Source organism: Lathyrus oleraceus, chromosome 5, assembly GCF_024323335.1.
Source record: "Lathyrus oleraceus cultivar Zhongwan6 chromosome 5, CAAS_Psat_ZW6_1.0, whole genome shotgun sequence".
Taxonomy (NCBI): Eukaryota; Viridiplantae; Streptophyta; class Magnoliopsida; order Fabales; family Fabaceae; genus Lathyrus; species Lathyrus oleraceus.
The window spans coordinates 388,431,757-388,451,258 of record NC_066583.1 but is presented as its reverse complement, the minus strand read 5'-3'; the positions used below and the strand labels follow the sequence as shown (position 1 = coordinate 388,451,258).

Below are 19,502 nucleotides of genomic sequence, written 5' to 3'. Positions count from 1 at the left end.
TGGAAAAGGGAGGTGCTTGGGATTGTTATTTACCTTTGATTGAGTTTACATACAACAATAGTTTTCATTCGAGCATTGGTATGGCACCGTTTGAAGCTTTGTATGGTAGGAGATGTCGGACACCTTTATGTTGGTATGAGTCCGATGAGAGTGTTGTGGTTGGACCGGAGATTGTTCAACAAACTACGGAAAAGATTAAGATGATTCAGGAGAAGATGAGGATTGCTCAGAGTCGTCAGAAGAGTTATCACGACCAGAGAAGGAAGTCACTTGAATTTCAAGAGGGAGATCATGTGTTTCTTCGTGTTACTCCGATAACTGGGGTTGGTCGAGCTTTGAAGTCGAAGAAGTTGAGACCTCGATTTATTGGTCCTTATCAGATTTTGGAGAGGATAGGAGAGGTAGCCTATCGTATCGCTTTACCGCCGTCACTTGCGAATTTGCATGAGGTTTTTCATGTGTCTCAGTTGAGGAGGTACATTCCCGATCCGTCGCATGTGGTCCAAGTAGATGATGTACAGGTGAGAGATAACCTGACTGTTGAAACATCACCTATGAGGATCGAGGATCGAGAGTTGAAGCAGTTGCGGGGTAAAGAGATTGCTTTGGTAAAGGTAGCTTGGGGAGGACCAGCAGGTGGCAATGTGACTTGGGAACTTGAGAATCAGATGAAGGAGTCTTATCCAGAGTTATTCGCTTGAGGTATGTTTTCGAGGACGAAAACTCTTTTAGTGGGGGAGAGTTGTAACACCCCGATAAAATATGATAATTATTTAAATTAAGTTAATAGTATATTTATTAATTTAATTAAATAATTAGATTATTATTGGAATATTATTTGGAATTATTATTATTGGAATAATAAGTTGGAATATATATATAAAGAGTTCCATTTGGTAAAAAGGGTTTTTTCACGTGAAAACCAGAGAAGCGACAGAAAGTGAGAAAAGGGCAAGGAGGAAGAACAAGAGAACGAGGGTTGAAGAAGGGAAAAGCTTGAAGCTAAAGGATTTGCCGGATTAACTCAGGTAAGGGGGGTTATCGTCGTTTAATGGGTATTATGGGTTAACATGTAATGGGTAGTAATAAGCCATTGAATTGACCCTAATTTGGATGATGAATGTTGCAAATTGTGATGATCAAATTACGTTAAAAACTGTGATTAAATCTATAATTGGATGAGTTGTGATTTTCTGGACGTGTAGCCGTTTACGGAATCGAAATCGGAGGTCCGGAAGTCCTCCGACGGCGAAAAATGCAGGGGACTCTGCTTTCTGTTCGTGTTAGCGCAGGAACAGCTTTCTGTCTTGCGTTAACCGGTTAACCCAGGGTGTTAACCGGTTAACACTGTTATGATTTAGAAGAATTTATTTCTATTCTGCGTTAACCGGTTAACCCAGGGTGTTAACCGGTTAACACTGTTATGAATTATGAGAAATTGCTGTCTGTCTTGCGTTAACCGGTTAACCCAGGGCGTTAACCGGTTAACACTGTTAAAATGTGCCAGGAAGCGTGTTTTGTTTTGCGTTAACCGGTTAACCCAGGGCGTTAACCGGTTAACACTGTTGGAACAGTGGAAATTTGATATTTAAATATTGTGGACATATTTGATGATTGGCCTATATTGGTGTATGATATAGTAGGGATCATTTCCCGTTGTTTTGAGCAGTATAGGTATTAGTAGAGTGTGCTAATACTGTGATTTATTATTTGGCATGACATGATATGCTTCTGTGATAAATATGCTGATGATGTATGATGGTATGCATAATGCTGTGAATATATCTATTATGTATGCAATTGTGGATGGACTGTTTATGACTTAGAGTGTGAGCATATGTCCATTGTGGATTGTTGTTGTTGGTTGCATGCTAGGTGATTTAGCGTGCATAGTATGGCCTTTATGGTGGTAGCTAATTCCCATGGTGAGGAATTAGTGAGTGAGTTATTGTGGATTGTTGTTGATGGTTGCATGCTAGGTGATTTAGCGTGCATAGCATGGCCTTTATGGTGGTAGCTAATTCCCATGGTGAGGAATTAGTGAGTGAGTCACTAGGTCTCAAATGAGTGGGACTAGTGAGTTTGGTAGCCGTATCTGGGTTTGATCGGTGAGGTTGAACTATGTGTTCACGAATAGTCGGTACCGCATGCATGGAGTCTCATTTCATAATGTATGTATGGCGTATAATATGAATGGATGTATTCCAATATTATACGTGTGTTTTGTGTTTGTGTTGAGTATGATTATGAGTTGATGTTGCCGTTGCTGAATGTGTGATATGATTAGGGTGATGAAATGTGTTAATTTACTTAGCATTACATGATATTTTATAATGCTTATTATATCGATTGAGGAACTCACCCTTACAACTATGTTTCAGGTAACGAGCAGTGATTGAGTAGAAGCTAGTGCTTGGAGTCTAGTGTAGTTCCTTAGTGAGTCATGCTCTGGTAGATGTAACATCGGGATGGGATGTTTTACCTGTTTTCATTGTTGGTTGTTGAACAATTTTACATGTAATATGTTACATGGTTCGAATGTTGTTAGATTTCTATCCGCTGCGAATTGTGCAATGTTTTATTTTGATTAATAAATGAGCATGACAAGTTATTTGGTGATTGGTGTGAAGTGTCAAGTGTGACACCCTGAAATTGCATATCTACTCTGATTTGTATTTTGTTGTTTTAATTAATTATTGGGGTATTTTAGAAGGGTGTTACAGATCACACGTTGGCATCCTCCTTACCCCTCATTCATTGGGTTTGCATTCAGAGAGATCACCAAGCGTAATTTGATTGTATCATACTTTGTTTTTATCATTTACTAACCAAAATACCAAAAATATGCCATTGTATAGTTTATCTCTTTTGTAGGTAGTATGTATGCTCACCTATGCTCTATCAAGCTCATATCCAGGGTTCAAGACCCTCAATGAAAGGAGCTCAATCAAGAAATGATTTATATTGTCTCTAAGTGTCATATATGGATCCCCATGATCTTCACATGATATTTTGATTAAGAGTTTGGAGTTTGTTTGCCATGGACACCCTAATTTATTTGGGTATCTCATGTGACTTCTTCAACAAGTTTCTTCACCAATTGATAAAATATTTCAAGGTATAATTCACATTACATCATCTTATGCATATATGATCCTCCATGAGTCCCAAAAGGCAAGAGAATATAAAGCTAGCAAGTTGGTTCATGGTGATTGACCAGAGAAAGTCAACTAGTCAAAATTGGGGTTTCCTAGACCCTATCTCCTACAATTGTTGTCATATGAAAATGATTCCAAGATAAATGTTACTCTAAATGATATTCAAAAAAACTTTCATGTTGAGATCAAGAGCTATTTTTGCTTGGAAAGTCATTTTTTATGGTGAAAAATTATAGGTCATTTTGTCTAAACCCTAGTTTGGAGGTCAATTTCCCAAGACTATAACTTGCTCAATTTTTATGAGATGAAAGCCATTAAAAATGAATGATCAAATTCAAGATATCTACTTCAACTTTTATGTTTGGAAAAAGTTCAAATTCAACTTGAAAATGCATGTGCCAAGAGGAAACATTATAGGTCATTTGGGGCCAATACCATTGAACAAGTGATTTTCCTCAACTTCTAAAATGCATAACTTCTTCATGCTAAATCCAAATGAGGTCAAATTTGTGACCAAATTGAAGTGATTTGAAAGAGCTACAGCTTTGATGAGAAACTTTTCTCATTTGAGGTCCACCGAAAAAGTTATACAAGGTAGAAGAAGTGAACATATGGCTTGGTACTTCAAATTTATTTTGATATGTTTGATTCTCCAAACTTCCACCTCAAAATTCATCATGATACAAGATTCAAATGAAAAAGTGTCCAACGTGAAAGTTGTTGCTCTTGATCTAACCTTTCCAAAAATTCCAAAATCATCTCATTTGGACAAAGTATGAGGCACTTGCGCATGGGTTAAAGTTGAAGGACCATTTGGATGATTTCCACTTCCACTTTTCATACACGAATGCATGGCTTGACAACATGATTTCAGCATGGCTTACACACAATTTTGGACCTAAGTGCATCACTTTATGGGCCTATCACACGCCCATGCAAGCATGCAAGATAGATTTTCAAACTTTTGCCAAAAATAGAAGTGTGCAATTATCAATCTCATGTCTTATAAATAGAACCTCTCTTGCTCAGAAATGGGGACTCATGCCCAAACTTTGATTCAACAACCCATAACCTTAACCATTAAACGATAAGCTTGAAGACTTTCTTTGAAAATTGAGTTTCAAATATCCAACTATTTTGAGATTGAAACTCCAAGAGTCCATCCCTTTCCTTGATCCATTTCTATTCCATCGAGCATCTGAAGCAAGGCCAAGCATAATTGAAAGCAAGATCGTGCCAATCTGAAGCTCCATTGAAGGTGAATTTGCAGAATTTTCATCTCTTCGATTCTCACTCAATTCTCCATTATTCTTGTTGATTTTTGGTTGTCTGAAGTCCTACCAATGTAGGCAACAAGATTGAGTTGCTTTGAGTTCAAATTGAAGCAACTCAAATCATGATCCTCAAAATTCAACTCCTTGTATCTTCTTATATACTTGGAGTTAGGAAAAATTGAGGCCAGATTCGAGCTCCTGAGAATTTTTTCCTTAAATTCATGTCTTGCTTTTTCATTTTGGTGATGGTTGAAGGTGGACCAGCCCGGTGAGGTCCATCAGAGAAGAAGACCGGAGCTCTGGCTCCGAAGATGTGTGTGGCAAGCTTTTGAACCATCTCTTTGATTCTCACTCAACTCTCCACTATTATTGTTGATTTTGGTTGTATGAAGTCCTACCAATGTAGGCAACAAGATTGAGTTGCTTTGAGGTCAAATCGAAGCAACTTAGATCATGATCCTTAAAATTCAACTCCCTGTATCTTCTTATATACTTGGAGTTAGGAAAAATTGAGGCCAGATTCGAGCTCCTGAGCATTTTTTCTTTAAATTCATGTCTTGCTTTTTCATTTTGGTGATGGTTGAAGGTGGACCAGCCCGGTGAGGTCCACTAGAGAAGAAGACTGGAGCTCTGGCCCCGGCAATGTGTTGGCAAGCTTCTGAACCACATGATCCATTCAAAATATTTTAATCTTGAGCGTTGGTTGTGATTACCACGCGTGCTGCGCACTTGACTAATGACCACATGAAACGCGTATTTTGGACCATTTGATCTGCCACCTCAATAGGGAGATCAGATGGTCCACGTATTTTTGATTTTCTGATTTTCATTTTAATTGCTTTATTTTCATTAATTCATATTAATTTTAATATTCATCCAAAAAATATGGGACTTTCACCAAAAAAAATCAAATATTTTTATCTTTAATTTTCTGAATTAAAATTATTTTTTGGATCAATATTAATATTTTTCATGATTTAATTGTTTAAAAATACTTTTAACTTTTCAAACATTATGAAATTTTTTGTCTGAGGTCTTTTGGCCTTCATTGACCTAGGATAAATCTCATGGCCATTTATTTGGTGTTTTGAAGAGATTTTAGGTTTTTGATCAAACATAATTTAATTTAATGCATTTTTAATTGATTTTTAATTGTTTAATTGTGAATAAATTGTGTTGAGCTATTTTTATTGACTTGTGAAGTTTGATTATGTGTTTGGGCCTTGGTTAAGGTTGATTTGAATTTTGTTGGATTAAAACCATTGGATTTAGGGGATTGATGAAATGTACATTTCATCTCCCAAAATGAATGAATAATTTTAATTTGATAAAATTCCTTCCATGACCAATTTGTGTTTGTCTCATCCCCCCCCCCCCCCCCCCTTCATCTTAAATCCCATTTTATCCCATCCATTCCATTGACCAATGATATCTCTATATACTAAGGAAAATTGGTTCATAAACCAATACAAGTATGGATGAGATTAGGTCCACCCTTTTGCCATTTTCTTTTTATGTGTGGTATTTTTTAGGAGTGTGGTTTATCATACCATATCTCTAACATGCATTAACACTAAAATCTCTATTGCCCGACCTCAGATAGTTGTGACTTCTACGTAAGTCCAATTACGATTGCTTAACATGGCGTTAAATTTTGACCCAAAAGGCATAGCATTCTAGTAAGTGGGATTGTAAGTCTCCCCCTTTTCATGATATTGTATGGAAACTTGGACTTTTTTCCCTCCTTTGGAAGATGTCTTGGTTCAAGGATCCATGCTTGTGAGTAGAGGATTGAGTGTTCTCCAAAGAATGACTTAATCAATTGAAAATCAAAAGCAATACTAACATATAATCAACTAACATTTGACTAACCTTTATTCTATTTTGCTTTTAATTTCAAGTCATTTATCATTTTTTCATTTACATATCATTTAACTTGTTTATGTTTATGCCATTTTCCCTTTGCTCATTTGAGCCATATATTGTGATTGTATATATTTGTTTGTGTATCTTGTTTGTGTTTCTGGTCTTAGGACCCTAAAATATCTAATAACAACAAAAACCCTAAAAAATGTTTGTGTGGACTGTTGGATTTGATCTAAGACTTGGACTTAGAATTAGGTAACATTCCCTATGCAAAAGGACTTGGCCAATCCAACTTTTCTGAAACCAAGTTTGAGCTTTCATCTAATGCAAGTATTGGGATCCACTTGAGTTCATCTGCTACATGGTCTTGATGCAAGTGTTACTTTGAACCTGTGTCTAATGCCTTATTCTGAGCCATTCAAGGAGTATGTCATCTAATACATGGGAGATTAAGAAGAAGACTATGAAGTTTCTACCTTGGATGTGGCTATCTTTATTTGATGCCTTTCTCTTCATCTTGCTATTTGTGTAATGCTATTGCTTGATTCCAAAGTTCAAAGGAAAAAAGGGTTTCTATATGACACTCTTGTCTATTGGATTGCATCTCATTGGCCAGATCTTTTCAACTCTTAACTTTTAAATTTTTGCTTATGATTAGTCTCTTCATCTCCTCTCATTTCTTAAATTTAAAATCTCTCCCATCTTTCAAAATCTTCTTTGCTTGTGACTTTTAAACTTAGACTTTATTGTAAATTAGAAACTTTAGCCTTACGCCGTTTCATTTTTACACTCTGTTCTTAATCAAATTTGTAAATGAACTTAACCATATTTGACTTCAAATTTCAAAAGACAAAAAGAAATAACACTCATTCAAACTCTTTTAGGTCCTTTTGTGCCTCTTTTAAACTTAAATTTTTGTTAAAAGCAATTCACTCACTTTGAAATTGATACCACGAACTACGGGGTTTTGATCCCTCATTTTTATGTTGGTACGTAGGCACAAGTCTGAAGGTCTTGTCAAACACAAAAATATAATCAATAAATTATTTTCTCATCCCACACTTAATTTATTGCAAACATTATTTTAAATTAAAACACATGCACACATAAAAAAGGGTCCCTAGGAGTACCTAGGACACTTCGGGTGCTAACACCTTCCCTATGTGTAACCAACCCCCTTACCTGTAATATTTGGCATTTTATTAGTTTTGATTTGAAAACTTCTTATCTTTGGGTTTTGTTCGTACTTTTCCTTTTTCCTTTGGAAACAATAAAAGCGTGGTGGCGACTCTGGTCTTATTGACGTTAAGTTTATCCATAGCTTAATGGTCATGAATTTACCGCTACAGACTAGTTGCCATTCTGTCTTGCAATTTTGAAGTTCAAGATTTCCTATGTTAACTTGTCGACCATGACACACTGGATGATTCTCCATATCGATAGATGACTTATTGTCGACAAACAACTTCATTTTCCTAGGTTCCATTATCTTGATGGTGCATATGAGGTAGCCACGTACCTAGCTTCACATGATGACAAAGCCACAATTATTTGCTTCCTTGAGCTCCATAAGATTTGAGCGCCTTCGATCATGAATATGTAGCATGAAATACTCTTCTTCCCGTCTTGGTCTCCATTATAATCAGAATCAATGTAGCCATATACCTCTACATATGTGCTGGTCTTCTTTCATCTTAGAATCAGTACACCATCATCAATCGCACCTCTTATGTATCTCAAAACTCTCTTGACTATAGTGAGATGACATTCTTGAGGTTGTCGCACCTCAAAAATGATGATAATGCGATCCCTCGCGATAGGACACGGAAAAATGTTTGTTCGAAACAGAGTCGCCACCGAACTTTATTCATTCCAATAAAGGAATAGGAAAATATCGAGAAAACCGTTAGGAAAAAGAATAATGGTCGTCGCAACCATATTCGGGTTCGGGAGTCGATTACGCAAGGGGAAGGTATTAGCACCCCTTACGTCCGTTGTACTCAACGGGAACCTCTTAGTCTGATTTTGCTATTTGACTGTTAATTGACTGTTATTTGCTTGCTTCGAGTAATTGATGATAGATATGGGTGAAGACCTCATGAGGGGGAAATGGGAGGTTTTTTATTAGTGTGCTCGCGAAGATACAGCAATCTCCTGCCTACATATCCTTATGGTGCAATAAGGAAATCAGAGCAATCGTAGTTCGAACTACTACAAATATTTGGTGTGTTTGGTTTTGATGAACGACTGTGTAGGTCGGCGTTCTAACGGTTAAACGCTGGCATGTCTACTCTCGGTGGAGGCTCTAGCACTGGTTTGTTGGGCGCATTAGAAAGGATTGACAGTGTTCTTTTTGAAAGGGTTTTGGTCACGCGGGGGTGACGAGTTGATTTGATGTGTTTGGGTGTTTTGATTTGGTTTCGATCGCTCGGGGGCGAGAAGTTAGGTTTGATGTGTTTTGAGATGTTTTTGGAGAACGACGAAAGATTGAGCAATGTGGTGTTCACCAATCGTCCAATTCTTTCGAGGAATAATAAGGCGATCGCCTTCTATTCCTTTTTCGTTCGAATTATTTTGAAAGTTGTGTTTGCGGATGTTGAATACGCACGGTAGTGAGGCGTACGCCCCCTACTTGCTTATTCAAACAATAACGAGGCGTACGCCACTTATTCCTTTATCCAAGTTTATTTAGAGTATTTTAGGCGGAAGTCGATAATTTGTGCAATATGGCGTACGCCAATTATTCAAATAATCGAGAGACTGCGAGGCGTACGCCTCCTATCTTTTATCATCCGAAGTTAAATTTAAGAAAGATATGTTTTTAGATATTGTATTTGATTTACGAAAATAGTTTGAATTGTGAATTGGTAGGTTTGGATTTGAAAGATGATTTGAGCAATGTGGCGTACGCCAATTATTCAAATAATCAAGGAATGATGAGGCGTACGCCTCCCATTCCCTATCGAAGTTTAAGTTATAAAGTTTGCGAAGTTGTGCTTGATTTAAAATGTGATTTGAAATTATTTGATTGTGGTTTTGAATTAATGACGAAGATTCGAGCAATGTGGCGTACGCCAATTATTCGAATAATCGAAAGATAATGAGGCGTACGCCTCCTATCCTTATATTGTCGGAAATGTAGAATTGAAAAGGATTTGAAATTTGTAGTAATGATTTGAAATAGTATGATTTGAAAAATAATTTGAATTTAGAAGTTACAATTGATTTTAAAAAGTGATTAAGGTATTAATTTTGATTACGAAAATTCGAGCAATGTGGCGTACGCCAATTGTTCGAATAATCGAAAGATAATGAGGCGTACGCCTCCTATCCTTAATTATCGGAAATTTAGAAAAAGATTTGTGATTTGGGATTTGTAGTTGATTTAAAAGAAATAATTTGAAATGTTATGGTTGAAGATAATTTGAATTTAGGAATTATATTTGATTTTGAAAAGTTGATTTGAAATTGTGATTTAAGATTTAATCGGGTGACAAAAACTCGTGCAATATGGCGTACGCCAATTATTCGAGTAATTGAGAAATAGTGAAGCGTACGCTTCCTATCCCCTTTTCATCCTAAGTTCATGTTTAAGAGAGAAAGTTCTTTTGAAGAAGTTGAATGGTTTGAAAGTGAATTGAAAAGTGATTATGAAATGATGATGAAATAAGTTGGTAGATTTTTCTTTTAACAAAATTAGTTGGTCAAGACCGATTAAATGGATTAATTAAAATTTATTTAACTAACTCAAATGATAAGGTTGATTAAAACTAATTAACTTAATTGTCAAAATGTAATTACTTGATTAGTTTGACTTGAATGGAAATGAAACAAGTAACCGCAATTACAAATTTAATGACATTTTATTTTTAAGGCCCATGCTTTGATCTCCCCATTGTTGCTGTTTATTTGAAACAACAAAATAGAAATAAAGAAACATAGCCTGGCATTGGATTGTATTCTTACTACAACATATAAAAGCTTTACGCATGCAGCAAAGATTAAAGGCCCCAAATTTGTACCGGTTAATTAAGCGGGCGTCAAATACACACATAATTTGAAATTAACAAAAATGGTGTACAAGCACATTCAACTGTCATGAATGGCTGTCCTTCTCATTGAATACCTTGAAATTAATTTCCAGCCTCAAATCACAGGTTTTATTACGAACAGAGAAACACCAAATCCAAAGGGTTTTGAATCGGTTAGCATATACAAGTAACAGGGAGTTTATTTACAACATGGCAGAAATGTGATGTAATTATTTGAAGTGTAACGACCCCCCAATATCATGACAATCTACACAAATTGGTCAAACCCAGATTTTACCAATATTAACAAAAAAGAAGAAACAGATCTAAACTCATATATGTAAACCAAACATGAATCGGTTAGCAAACAGGGAGCGACGGAATGTTACCGACATACGGCTTTTCAATACTACCAGCTATTGATGTTGGTCGTTGCTGTAATATCGAATTAAATCACTTGCAATGCTCTACATTAATTGCATCCACACATCCGCGACATATAATCTCGTACACCAGGTTGAAGATTATCATGGTTACACAGCTCGCCGAAACCTTGTGTGATACTGAATCTGTCATAGAACCTGTTAAAATAAACCAACAGATAAACCCAGAAACATTAGAAAAAATTGTTGCCGATGGAGGCGGTAAATAGAGATGTTTATGCGGCTTCCTGTTTTGAGTGTAGATCAGATGGATTTCGCGACGGTAGGGCTTGGCATGCGTCGTTGTGGTGGTTAGGTTAGGGTTTCTGCTGTGATGATTTTGACGGTGGAGCTGGGTTGCGAAGGGGTTTCGCCGGTGACGAAGAGGCGGATGAAGGAGGAGGTTAAGGGGTTTTGTGATTTAGGTTTCGTCGGAGGGTTTCACGGCGGTTGGAGAAAGGATATTGGCGGTTGATAGAAGGTAGCGGAGAGATGAAGAGGGGAGAGTGTTGTAGCGGTGTATTCGTCGCTATATGATCTATCGATTAAATCATAAGCTAAGAGATACATGAAATTTCGAGTCGCCACCGCACTTTTATTTATCCAAAGGATTCGCTAAAAAGCGAACAAAAGCCTAAGAAGTTTTACACGTAGAAAACTAATAAAAAGATCAGAGATTCTGGGTAAGGGGTAAATTACGCAATGGGAAGGTGTTAGGCACCCACTACGTCCTAGGTACTCCTAGGGAGCCCTTTTCACACTTGTTGTAAAAATTGTTATTTGTTATGACATAAACATTGTGCAAACATGATTGGGATGGTGAGAAAAGAAAATACAATTTTTATTATTATTGGGTATTGGGTTCGAACGGATGAACCCGTTGCCTACGTACCTTCCATCAAAGGTAAGGATCAGAACGCCGTAGTTCGGCTAAAAGATTTCCAAAAGTGGGTTAGGTTCAATTTTAAACACAAACCCTAGGTCTTACGTTATCCACGGGAGAAAACTCAACCTTATACAAACAAACAACGTCCACCATGTGAGAACAGCTTCAACTGGCCAGGGAGGGGTTAACCCTATAATAGGCGAGGAAGACTTATAATTCAATCACTAAAGACAGAAGGTGAGATTAACATCAACCACTAAGATAAATCAAACCTATAGCTCATGTATGAAAAGATTAATGGACAAAGCCAAAACAAGTGAATGAGTGGAATTACTGATTATGATTATGAAAATGAAGTCAAAGTATAATTAAGATCAATTCAAATAAGCATTATGAAATGGATTTTGGAAAAAGGTCAAGGACTTGAGTCCAGGTTTTTAGTTAGAAAAACATGAAGATGTTTGCACAACACTTATGTCACGTTTAAAAGATAAAGTGTGAAAAGTCTAGGACATAATGAATGATGAATGGATGAAGGATGGATAGTAAAAACTTCTTAGAAGGTTCACTTCTTGAGATCATATGGGAGATGATTCAAGTGTGTCCTTTGGAATGGCAATTAATAATAATAAACAAGCAAAGCAAGTAAAAGCGGATATCGGATGCCAATCAATGGTCTTATACCAATCTCCTAAAACAAAATGGGATATCAGAAGCCACTCAATGGACTTACACCGATCTCCACAGGCAAAGAAATAAAAGCGGATACCGGATACCAATAGATGGATTTACACCAGTCTCCTAAAACAGAACAGGATATCAGATGCCAACTTACAGGGACTTATAACTGTATCCTCACATACCAATCAAACAGATCAAATTATGATCACAGGATAACAGACGCCAACTTACAGGGACTTATAACTGTATCCTCACATACACACAGATAACAGAAGATATGAGTGACCAATGAGGTCTTACACTCTATCCTTCCATATCACAGGAGCAAATGCCAAAGCAATGGACTTACAATTGTCCTCAATGGGCAAACAACAATGATAGCATCACAAAGATAAATGAGATGATCATGCATTAATGGCAATTGATGATGATGATGATGCATAACATACAGGCAAACAAGTGCACATGAAGCAATCAATCAAGCAATGAATATCAAATAGCACACTCTATAGCCAAACAATGGGGCTCACACAAGAGGGTTTGACTTTAAAAGTCCACTGTAATAGGTAAATGTCGCTCTTAACCTGGCCATTGAGGGGCTCAGGTGAAGCAGATGAAAAGGAGATGAGGGGTGTGCCTCATTGCTTCTATCTCATATCAGAGAGAGCATCAAAGAAAGTGTGGGAGTTCAGAAAGTAGGAACTCTCTCCACATTATTGACTCGATTAGATCTTGGGTATTTATCTCATTGCTTCAACCATGTAATGGGAGCAAAGAGAGGACACACTGAATAGTGGGGGATAGATTGCTTATCCCTACCTTCCACCAATTGCCTTACTTGAAGGACTTTTCCTGCTTAGGACAAATATAAACAAACACAGGCATTGCCTCTTAAGGAGGACTTCAGACAGTTTGCCCGGTCAAATAACAGACCGGGTCTCCAGACTACATGAAGAAGAAGTAATTATACCTCAAAGCAAATGCTATAAAGCAAAGCAAGCAATCAAGTTCAAAGAACTTAGGCAACTAAAGCACCTGAAAAAGTCAAACTCATTAGTAAACAAGTCAACAGTCAAAATCAAAGGAAATAAACCAAATAGTCAACCACAGAGGGACCAATTGTGCAAGGCACAAAGACTCAAGCATATGAGTCACCTACAAAACAAATGTTAGCACAATATAAACAATTCAAATCAAGCACATTAGAATGATCCTCAAGGCATTGATGCTTAACCTGAAACAGATGAACTCAAACATAAGCTCAGAAGACCACTAGGACTAGCCTAGGGTCAAAGATGAAAGAAAAAGTCAAGGCAGCAAGCAGTATTCAATCAAAGTCAAACTCAATCATGTAGGAAGCAAACACAATTGGATTCAAACTTATATCATGCACCAAGGTCATTTCATAAGCCAAAGAATGCAAAGTATAGCAAAGGAGGCATACAAAAGTCAACAGCAAAGACTTCATTCAAAAGTCAACTCAAACATTTTCAAAAATCATGAAATAAATCACACTCAATCCTAACATCTAACATGGTACACATGTCAAATTTCATGGCATTTGGATGAGAGGAAGGCAGTCAAATAAAATCATGAAGTCAAATCAAATTCAAGTAAGCATGGTGAAAGTCAACAAGCATGGGTCAACTTCAAAAAATCATATCAATTTGAAAACAGAAGAGAAATGAATGAGATTAACACCAATGCAAAGCTTGAAGTGTCTAGTTGTCACATATGAAATTTCATGGACATACAATATGATTTGAGAATTTCACCAAGGATTTGGCAAGGCATAGCACAAAAAGTCAACAAATGACCACATATGGAAGAAAATTCTCAATCAAATGGAAAACAGCAATATTAATTCCAAGAAAATTCATACATCAATTAGACATGCAAGGGATCATTCATGCAAAATTTCAAGTGATTTGGATGTAAGGAAATGTATGAACAAAAATTGGGAAAATGCATGATCATGGTATAGCACCAAATTCAACACACAACTTCAAAAAATCAAAGCTCTCAATCCACAAATGATAAATGCACAAACTTTATATGGAAATGAAGATCAATGTGTCTAGTTTCACCACAAAAAATTTCAAAGGCATTGGATATAACATGACAATTTCACAATTGAAATGGCAAAGGGTATCATTCATGCACACATGTGAAAAAATCAATTATCAATTAAAATCCAGCCAATCAAAAATTAATTAAAAATCATGATTAAATAATAGACATCTTTGTGATCATGTGTAAAAAAATTCATAATTTTTTGATGAAAATTGAATGAGAAATAAATTGTGGAACTTGATGAAATAATTGGATGAAATGTGAACAAAATGCATGGTCAAACAAAGTCAACAATGGCAGAGTTGTAATTCTGGACTCATTAATCAAAACTACTGCGTTTTGGCAAGGCAAAACGAAATGTTCTGATTGGCTCCCAGCCAATAGAACAGTAATCAACCAATCCATTGTTCATGTTCTGGGCTTCTAAAACCCTAAGGTTTCTAACAGCATGGTTTTGCAAGCAAAAATCAATCCTTTTCAAACAACACCAACCATCATCAACAAATAAATCATGGCATGAAACATCATCATCTAGTCAACAGTAAAACACACGTAAACATGGAATTCTAGGCAGGATGTGTCAACAGGGCATATGCATCAAGTTTATCATCATCATACATTCATCATAAACAAAAGTATAAGCATACAGCATGGTATTGATACAGCAAAACCATTCAGCAACAACCAAGTACAAACATGAAAATCTGGGAATGACAGGGTTTAAACACAGCAGTAAGGTTCATGGTGTCTATCCACATCCAAACAAAATGACTCGACCAAAAAAACAACAACAACGACATGGCACTGTGTGTTCAACATGGTAAATAAGCTTCAAGCAAAATTTCAAAATAACATGGCATAATGAAAATCAAACAACATTAACCAATGACCAAGCCAACATTACTCATGGAAATTCTGGACAGGTTTTAAGGTTTCAAACACAGCAGCATAGTATTTCATCATCCAACTTTATCATTATGTAATTATCATCATCAAGCAAACAGCAGGAAAGTCTCATTATGCTTCATGTCATAAGCATCAAAACAAAACAAGCAGGAACATAGTATTGGCAGTAACCTTCATGCTAGTTCATGCAAACATGACCAAACATCAACAACACAGGACATATGGAATTTCAGGGCAAATTTTATGGCTCATCACAAACAGCAGTATGTACATATTAAGCATCATCATCATTCGACTAACAAAACAAACAGCATGGTATATGGCATAGCAAGTGGTAGTGGCTCATGCAATTAAAACAGACAACAGCAGCAGTATTCATCATCATGTGCTCATCATGAACAACAGCATCCACAATAAGCAATCACACAATAGTCATGCCAAACTATCCTCATGCAACAACAACCACAGCAAAACAATCATTAACCATAGGAAATTCTGGTCATGGTCATGTTTAAACAACAGCAAAGCATCATAACAGCATTAGCAACATTCATCATATCAACAGGGTTTTAGCATGGCAGCATGGTATTTGCAACTTTCAAGCAATCAACATCATGCATCTTAAAAAACAACATGCCCAGAATTACAAGTTAAACACTCTGACAGCATCACTAGCAACAGGCATCAAGAACATGGGATCATATTTCATTAAATCCAAACTAGCCAGGTAAATCGAACAGAAATGTGTTTGGACACACAAAATGAAAATGAAGATTTCTTGGCCAAAACACAACCAAATTAAGCATGCTTTAGTTCTCTAGAATCACCAAAAAAAATCTTTCAAAACATACTATGGCATTGAAATGTATTATGCAACATGAGCACTAACAAACAACCAATGTTCATGCAAAAATGAAAGCAAGATTTCTGGAAGGAAACAGCAGGTTTCTGGCAACAGTATAACTTCATAAAAATCGAAGCATCCAGAAAGTGAAATCAAGCATGTTAATCATCACCACAAACCTCTAGCATGCATATTCTACACATAACTTTCATGTAATCATCCTCAATAGAACTATATCGACTGAAACATATTTGAGCACAGGAATGGAAATGCATATATCTCAAAGCATAGTTAACTTTTTGACATGATTCAAGACTTTAATCAACCTACTAAGTGAGACCTATATGATGTGTAGCAAGGTTTGAGAAAATAATGAAGTTGAAAAAATTACCTGATTTGAAAAAAAACCAATGAAACAGTGCTGTCTGTATACTTCCAGCTCGATCAGAGGTCCAACATGCTTTTGGAATGAAGAAACTTTGAAGAATCCTTGACTCACACTTGCTTGAAACTCTTCAAAACTTTAACTGCCACTGTTGGACTTGGTAATGACAGAACAAGAAGATGGCTGGACAGATGATATTTGATGGTTCAAGGAAGCTCACCAAGGTGTTTTTGTGGAGAAACAATGAAGGTGACTCAAGGGTTTTCAGTGTTTTAGCAGGATTTTCCGTTTTGCCAAAAAATGCCATATCCGAGTGAGAGGAGAGAGTGTTTTCTGGTTTTGTGGCTGCTGCCAAAAACTAGGGTTCTGAATCAGCAGGAAATGAGCCTTTATATTGCTGTTTAGCCAAGCTAATGAGAATGCTAAGTTGGATTAGTCAAGTGAAACCAATTTGCCATTTTGCTAATCATGGAACAAGTGAAAATGGTGGGTGTGTTTGTCTGCACTAATGGGCCTGAGCATGCTGCAGATGACCAGCACAAATGCTGTCTTTGGTCTGCTAAAGGAATGCTGTACTTGCTTTTGCTCTTTTCCAACCAATTGCTAAAATTGCCAAGATTGTACTATGGTCCAAAATGGTGGTAAAATGGTGATGTGATGATGATTTTTGGACTTTGAGCAAATCAAAAATAATATATGAAGCATTTCCCAATTGGCAAAAATGAGAAAAAAGTCCTAAATCAAAAAGTCAACTGTGAGTCAAACTTTGATTTTAAATGCAAAAGGTCCAAAAATGCCATTTTGAATGGTAAGGTTTTAGGTCATGAAATTTATATTTTTGGAAAGAGGATGAAAAATGTGATGTGTAGGAAAAAACCCCACCAAATTTGGCCTTATGGTTTGAGAGTTATGGCTTGTTGAAGTTCAAAAATTGGTGAAAATGATTTGATCATATCTTGACAACCACACATGGGATTTGAGAGTTCTTGGACTTTTTGAAAATGGGAAGACAAGATCTTCAACTTTCATGTTGGGCAAAAATTCATTTGAAGCTTGTATCATGATGTAAGCTTAAGATCAAGAAGTTTCCATTTTTGGCGGTTGAAATTACAGGTCCACTTTCTATTTCTGGAAAATTTCTGATTTGACTTGATTTTCTTCCATGATGAGGTTTGACATGATATATGAGGCTTATACAAGCATGAATGAACTCCTTCAAATCAATTCTATCCATCAAATTCTTGATTAAATCCACAGTTGACCAAGTTTGACTGTCTGTTGACTTTTCTAGGGTTTTGGACTGATTGGACTTCTTCTGATGAATTCCAAACCCTAATTCTTTGAGGACTTGACTTCAAATGATGTCTCAAGTCATATGAACTTTTGATTATTGAGCATGGTGTCCAAATTCTGCAAGAATGGCCACCATCCATTGCTTTGACTGATCAATGACTGACTTTGACCTAATTGCTGATGATTGCTTCAACTGCAAGCAACAAGGTTAGACTGACAATATTTTTGTACTTTTTGAATGATAAACATATGAAAGCAAAGATATACAAATGCAAAGTATGCTTGGTGATCAAGAAACAAACCCACAAGGCAAATCAACCCACTAGGAGGGAAGCAAAGGCATGCAATGATCCTTGAGGTTATGATATGAATGATATGGGCCATGAGGGATCTTAGGGCCCAAAATTGGGGTCTTACAGATGCCCCTATTTAAGGTCATTCTAGCCGGAGAAGTGAAGTTTAGAAATCTTCATCTCGACGCGGTAGAATGGACTTAAATAACAGTAATGAGACAAATTTTGGTCCCTAAGAGACCTCATGATGCATATGTATGCATGTAAAAGACACAAATTCTGTGGGGAATATGATTCACACAGAAGAAAAGACGATCCATCGGAGTAATACACTCACCAGGAACAGAGACTCTAATAAGACTCTATGGGGATAATAAAAGAAAAGGAAATGTGTGGACAATACACGACTCCAAACTGGGGAAGATAAAACTGACATAACGTGAACAAGCCACGACTCTGATTAGGGAATACGGAAAAAAGATTGGAGAACTCACTGGGGAGTGAAGAACTCACACTGGGGAAAAGAATTCCAAAGGAAAATAAATCCATTGGAGAGACCCAAGCTGACTCCTGGGGAGAAGCAACAGAAAGTTCCACTGGGGAAGTAACAAAGCAAATGAGATGTTACCAGGCATACGGATAACACACTCAGGAAAATCTGACTCCACAGGGGAACCGAGGTCATAATAGGGAGCAGAAAGGAGGGAACACCAAGGATACCGGTTACTGGGTATATAATAGGTGACCGACCAAAGCGTGAATTGGATTTCACTTCCAAAACACTCATCATCCTGAAGAGAGCTAGAAACAGCAAACTTGTTTATAGGATGGACATTCAATTCCACAAGGAAAATGAATCTTACTCTGAGGGGAAAACAATCAAAAGATTGACTCAAGAGCGAACGAGATATAATATCCATTACCGTCAGAACGTGGATAGAATACTCAGATGAGACATATTATTCATTACCGGCAGACCGTGAATAACATACTCGAAAGGAAAATTATCCTGAACCGGTTACTGGGTTGTTTATAGGATAAAATCCGAAGACGTGAATTGGTTTTCACTTCCAAAACACTCATCATCCGAAAGGAGGGCTTGAAAAAGCAAATCGACTTACAGGATGGGCATTCGAATCCACAACGGGAAAACGAATCTTACTCAACTGGGGACACAAACCCAAAGAGTGCATGAGATATAATATCCATTACCGGCAGACCGTGGATAAGATACTCGCATGAGATATATTATCTATTACCGTCAAAACGTAGATAATAAACTCGCATGGTAAGAAACACCAGAGATACCGGTTACTGGGTATATAATAGGTGATCTACCGAAAACGTGAATTGGTTTTCACTTCCAAAACACTCATCATCCAAAACACAA

The 19,502-nt window shown here is 36.8% G+C and overlaps 1 long non-coding RNA gene across 1 annotated transcript in view; it reads right to left on the bottom strand.

The window, feature by feature from the left end:
* Positions 1 to 10,361: 10,361 nt before the first annotated feature.
* LOC127084993 (uncharacterized) overlaps positions 10,362 to 19,502 on the bottom strand; it is a 47,121-nt gene continuing 37,980 nt past the window's right edge. The window contains exon 2 of the long non-coding RNA XR_007788867.1: positions 10,362 to 10,910. This is a non-coding gene — a long non-coding RNA (uncharacterized LOC127084993). The remainder of the gene's footprint in view (positions 10,911 to 19,502) is intronic.